Consider the following 7,068-nt stretch of genomic DNA (forward strand, 5'->3'; position numbering starts at 1 on the left):
GCGTGGAGTCAACAAAAAGACAGTTATTGTTGTAGATTAATCTAAATCAAGCCAGTTTCAGCATGACAGCAATGGCCCTTAACTCCCCCTACGCCCATTGACGCAAAGGCTCTTGGTTAGATTTCACCAGTCGTCTCTATCTTGAGCTTTTAAATCAATACTTCTCCATTCATCATCTCCCATTTAACGCTTCATAGTCCTCAGTCATGTAGGCCTGGGTCTTCCAACTCTTCTGCCACCTTGTGGAGCCCAATTGAAGGTTTAGTGAACTAATTTCTCTTGGGGAGTAAGAAGAGTATGACCAAACCATCTCCACCTACCCCTCACCATGATCTCATACACATATGGCACTCGAGTAAGCTCTCTTATATTTTCATTTATAATCCTGTCCTGCCATTTAACTCCCAATATTCTGAGGGTTTTTTTTCTCAAATCTACAAAATCTGTTGGATATTGTTTCATTGTCATATCTCAAAATACCTGGCAGTAATTGGAAGAAATTATGTAAAAGGTGAGAAAAAAAGAGGCATGATGTGAATCACTGGAGCTAGACCTCGTCTTTAAGTTGTCATTGTCTGATAAAACGTTGAATGATCAGTTCCCTAAAAGACAGATTTTGATCTTCCGGAATTGTTACTCTGAAGGGAACAAGATGTTTCCTTTGCGCTATGTGATGATAATTTTTCTCTTTAGATAATAAGAAATTATATCCCTAAATAATAAAAAAAAAAATTTCATCAAAGAGCGTCCAAAAACATAGTTCTTCAACTTCAAATCTTTTATTCGTTACAATGATTAGTAATTACTCTTTCAAACCAAACTTTTCAATTATATCCTTAAATAATAAAAATTAATTTTTAATCTTCACTGCAAAACATCTAAAAATTAATTATTTTCAAACCATGAGCAAGCAACAATTAACTTTCCATATTTCACCAGTTTATTAATAGCAACTTCCCAGTAAAAAAAAAAAAAAAAAAAAAAATTGTCAAAAAAAGGAAATAAATATAAAACGTAACATGCGAATATTCAAGTCAGATTGAAATATAGCAGTAATACACATTCATCAGACCCCAACTTCTCCTTTAATGAAGCTGTTGAAAAGTAAACTTTGAGCGATGTCGATTAAATTTTTTAGTAAAAAAAACTCTGTGATGAAAGACTTTCGATTAAAAAGAACTACAAAAAAAGTACCTAAGGCGATATCCCTTGACTCGCCTTCATTACAGAGGGAAAAATGCAATGGAAGAATGGAGGAGAAGAATAATGAGAGGGAGAAAGATGAGGAGTGCGTTAAACATGATGAGAAGAATGTACAAAGAAAGTAAAAAATGAAAATAAATTAAGTAAGAATTCGATTCTTTCTGTTTCCTACTCGTGTTATCAAATTAAATAACTTCCCTATCCGTGTCATATTAAATTCGCTTTACTTATAATTCATTCTGATTTGTCTTTTTAGTGTCGAGGCAAAGAATTTATAAACTGAAGAATAGAACCTACCTATCCATGAGGCCGTCCCCATAATTTTCACTGACAAAATCTACCCAAATATTTTTAGAACCTAATATTCGTGACGAGTTCAAAAAGACAGTACTTTTTATTATTCCCTCCGCCAACAAAGTTAGGAGGAGGTTGTGTTTTCGCCCTTGTTTGTCTGTTTGTTTGTTTGTTTGTGAACAACTTCCTGGCCACAATTTTACTCATAGAGTAATGAAACTTTCATGGATTATTGCTACGTTGAGACGTGGAAGTGATTCAACTTTGAAAGTACTAGGTCAAAGGTCAAGGTCAAAGTCAAGCAAAAGATCGATCGAATTAACATCAACCTTAACCCCAAGTTCGTACATGGGTATCACACAGACTTCAAATACGCCTACGGTCTGAATTAATCCTGGGAAAGGCAAGCTGGTTTTGAGAAACAGCTGCCGTGGAGGAGGTCTGCACTCTCAGACTGCTTTTCTAGGTGGTTAAATTCTAAATAAAACCAGCTTTCGTATGAAATCAAAGGCTCTTTGCCCAAAATACCACCCATTAAGAGAAAGTAATTGTGCAAAGGTTAAAAAAAAGGCCTGCTGGGAACCTCTGGATCAGAACCTTGTCAGTCAAAAAGTTATTGTCTGATAGTGTTGAATGATCAGTTCTCTTAAGAACAAGTTTTCACCATCCTGAATTATCATCTTGGAAGCAAATGATGTTTTCTGTGCACTCTATAGTGAAAACCCCTCTTAAATAATAAATTATATCCCGGAATAATATCAGATACATTTTAAATCTCAATTCAAAACGTCTAAATAGAAGTTTGTCTTCAAATTGTGTGCTTGGAATAACTAACTTTACAAAACTCATCAAATCGTATATTACCAATTTCTCCATCTAATCCTGGAGTTGGGAAATTAATAAACATCGTATCATGTAAATATGAACTCGGAGGGAAATGTAGTAGCAATACACATTTTTTTTCAACCCCAAACTTTAATGAAGCTGCTGGAGAGTAAACTCTGAGCGATGTCGATTAAATTTTCAGGGAAAAAGAGTCGGTGATGAAAGACTTTCGATTAAAAAAACCTACGGAAAAGTACCAGAGGCTATATCCTTTGCCTCGGTTTCATTACAGAAGGAAAAATGCAATGGAAGAATGAAGGAAAAGAATAGAGAGAGGGATAAAGAAGAGGAGCGATTTAAACATGGTGTGAGAAAAGAAATGAAGATAAAAAACATAGTAAGTAAAAAATCCGCAAAATACGAGGAAAAGGAAAAATGAGATTAAAGAGACGAAGGGTAACAACATAAAAGAAGATGAAGATGGTAAGATCCGAGGAAAGAAAAGAGGAAGATTAAAAAAAAAAAAAAAAACAGGTAAAAATCCAATGAATTACGAGGAAAATAAAAAATGAGATAAAAGAGATGAAGGACACACAACACAAAAGTCGAAGACGAAGAAGATAAGCACAACTATATTGATTCTAAAAAGAGTAAGAGACGAAACTAATCATAGCCGTTTTTGAAAGCCTGAAAAAGAAGTCATTATGGATAAGGGAAAAGTTGAATAAGACCTCGGGGAAAAGAGGCCGTTAATTAAGAGAGGTGAGGGGGATTCGCCCCCTTTTTTTGAGGTAAGGGAGTGGAGAGGGGTTGTCAAAAGGAAGAGGCCTTTACAGGTGAGGAGAGGCGATTTGAAAGGCAAGAGTCAGGTGTTAATAGTCTCTTAATGTGTCGATAATTGCGTGAATAGTTTTATCAATATTCTAGACATGTTATTACTTCCGCCAATGAAGTTGGAATGAGGTTATGTTGTCGCCCCTCGTGTGTGTGTGTGTGTGTGTGTGTGTGTGAAGTGCTTCCTGGCCACAATTTTAATCGCAGAGTAATGAAACGTGCAGGCTTAACCTATTTAAAAAGCTGCAAATGACTAAATTTTGGAAGGTCAAAGTCAAAGGTCTAGGTCACGGTCAAGCAAAATGTCCAATTCATGTAATCAGCCATAAGTTTGAACATCGTTGTCACAGAGACTTCAAACTTGGTTCATATTTGGCCGTATATGCAAATCCATGTCAATTAATACATGTTAAGGTCAAAGGTCAAGGTCGAGCAAACGGTCGAGAAGCTGTAGCGGTGGAGGTCTGCGGTCTACAAAGTGCCCCTCTAGTTTACCAATGTGTTAATCAATACGACACGGGTAAGCATAAGACATTAGGTTTGATACGACACGGGTAGGCATAAGACATTAGGCTTGATACGACACGGGTAGGCATAAGACATTAGGCTTGATACGACACGGGTAGGCATAAGACATTAGGCTTGATACGACACGGGTAGGCATAAGACATTAGGCTTGATACGACACGGGTAGGCATAAGACATTAGGCTTGATACGACACGGGTAGGCATAAGACATTAGGCTTGATACGGCACGGGTAGGCATAAGACATTAGGCTTGATACGACACGGGTAGGCATAAGACATTAGGCTTGATACGGCACGGGTAGGCATAAGACATTAGGCTTGATACGACACGGGTAGGCATAAGACATTAGACTTGATAAGACACGGGTAGGCATAAGACATTAGGCTTGATAAATACGTATAAAAATCCTTTAAAATACATAAGATTAAGAAACATCAACGCTCTTATAGTATCATGAATGTTATACGAATTTCCTCGCTAACGACACCCATATATAACTTCCATCGCTGCATAAAATCTTTTCGGATGATTAAAAGTAAAGAAAAGGGAACTTGGACAAGATAACTCAAACAAGAGGAAGACTAGACAATCTTATTGAGTTTCAACAAGTTTAAATCGTGGAGAAAGTTGAAAATTTAAGCATTCTTTTTGGCACTAATCCAGGCGCAGTGGTTCTAACCTTGGCAAAGAAACATGGGGGATTTAAATTCACTTAAAATATTCGCATTTTAACCAAAAGACGTCTAAGAATTTCTGAGGATATTCTGATAACACGTGACTCCATTGTATTTCTACGAATGTTGCATAAAAAATCGCATTTTTCAGGATTTTTTAATTATGATCCATTAAATAATACTATTTAAAGGGTTGTGGTGGCCGATGTGGTAACGTCCCTGGCTGGTGAACGTCAGACTGGGGGTTGAGTCCCGCTCAAACTCGTTAGTTTCTATGGTCGCTGCAACCTCCTCATCCTTGTGAGCTAAGGATGGTGGGTTTGGGGGAGCCTATAGGTCTATCTGCCGAGTCATCCACAGCCAATACCTGGCCCTACTTGGTTCTAGCTTGGGTGGAAACGGGGCTTGGGCACTGATCATAAGTATATATGGTCAGTCTCTAGGGCATTGTCCTACTTCATAGGGCAATGTCACTGTCCCTTACCCCTGCTATTCATGAACGGCCTTTAACCCTTTAATAGTTATAATGTTGGATACACGTTACAAAACTCTTAGTTAAGGTATATAAAATAGCAGCTATTTTTGCTAGACCAGATTGATATTTTAAAGGGAGGTTACAGCACTATCACAGTTGCCAATTTCGGGCTTTTATTTCCTCATCATGGTTGCTTTGCGATACGAATTTCAAAATATAAAACTTTAAAGTAAAGCTATGATCAACCAAAAAGAAAAAAAAATACTAACTTTGATTTCAAAATCACTAGTAAAACAAGAGCAAAAGACCATTAGAATTATTTCACATTATTATTCGAGTTTAAAGAAATGATAAATGTCCAAAAGACTGACTGCCAATTAATAATTATATATTTTTTCTTAATCAGGCTATGAAAGGCAGTCGAGATGACCGGAACTTATTAAAGCGAAGTTCTTTTTAAAATGTAAAATCATTTCCAGGACTACTGTACATAACTATAAGGATTTGAGTAATATACTAGAACTTGTTGTTTCATTAAATATCCATTAGCATTAATGGCATAATTATGCAGATAACGCCTCCTTTGAAACAGATACGAAGACACAGAAGTGAAGCGTTTCGCGTTTCTCGAATGCGGTCAGATGAAACAAAACGCATTGCAGTCGTGTGCGAGCTCAAGTTCGCCTTTTCAAACAGATGGTGTGGATGACGCCCGTTTTGCATATCGTTAAAGACTAGCTAATTCGAAATATCATAAAAGTATCTTTATAAGTCATTTGCATAAACAACTGAGTAACTTATGACAGACTGTGGTAGGTCTATTCGAAAATGAACATGGTAGAATATGGTTTCACATAAAATTACATATTTATAAATCATTTTAATTATAAGCATGTTTTGCCTTTTTCTCTGGCTTGAGGATACACTCAGGCACAGTATTCTACCCATTTCCTTTCCTCACTTTGCTATTTCCCTGTTGGAGCCCTTGGGCTTATACCATCTTGCTTTTCCAACTAGGGTTGTTTGTAGCTTAGTTTGTAATAATAATAATAATAATAATAATAATAATGTAGCTTGGAATTGACAGGCCTAACTACGAATATCTAGTAGTTGACATAATCCGCCTTCCGGAATATTGTTGAACAAGTCAACAATAATTGGAGTGATAATGACTTATGGAAAAGTATGTATGCTATATAATACTGTTCAAGCACTAACCCCAAATTCAAGCATCAACTTTTAACAACCCTGCCCACACACTTTAGTAATGTTGGCATCAAACCAAAATCATTTGAAACATTTAAAAGTCTCTAAATGTGCTATGACGTTACTACAGTGAACAAAGATTCATTTTCTGTACTGTTTCCTAAAAAAACTATCCTTGCACGTCGTTGTGTTTGGTTGGCATGATGCCAGCAAGCCTATTATAGAAAGGCAGTAGGAGCTGGAAGGTGTCACATGGCTTACGATGACTCACCAAACAACGGATATGAATTACGTAATTCAATATGAGCAGTAAATATTACGAGGCTTATATCTGTGGAACAGAATCAAAATAAAAGACTTCATAATTGTTGATGATGAATTATAAAAATAGTATATAAGCGACCGAATTATATGAATAAAATGACGCAATCACCCATTTCTAGTAAATATGCTTAAGCTACAATTTTCATTTCTTATTATGCAAAATGGCTGGACATTCCCATATATTTTGAAAAAAAATCCTACGACAATTTCATGAGTTAGTAGTACCGGAATCGCTTCAGTAAAATATTTGAAATGTTATTTTACTGTAAAAACAATAATGGTCTGAATGGAGCGTTCCAACTGGAAACCGTTACAAATGGTACTACCCTTAGAAGCCAGATCCTAAAGAAAACGGGACTTAAGTATGATTACAAAGAAAACGAATCTACTGCTTATGAATAGGCTAAACACATTCGTGTCAAACAAAATACAAATTCATTAAATGTAAAAGCTAAATGGGATTGCTTAAACAAAAATCGATAGAACTTCAAAAGTCCAAACTTGCAGAAATGTTTTTATGCTGAACAAGGTGACATAAGTCTCTTGTAATGGTCTATATATATGAAAGATGTTTTAATGCTGTTAGTTTTGAAAATTTTTTATTTTAATTGTTAATTTCTTCTCATATAGTTCATTTATTTCCTTAATTCGTTCTCTCACTGAGATATTTTCCTTTTTGAAGACGATGGGCTTATAGCATCCAG

Source organism: Palaemon carinicauda, chromosome 23 (assembly GCF_036898095.1).
Source record: "Palaemon carinicauda isolate YSFRI2023 chromosome 23, ASM3689809v2, whole genome shotgun sequence".
In the NCBI taxonomy this organism is placed as follows: Eukaryota; Metazoa; Arthropoda; class Malacostraca; order Decapoda; family Palaemonidae; genus Palaemon; species Palaemon carinicauda.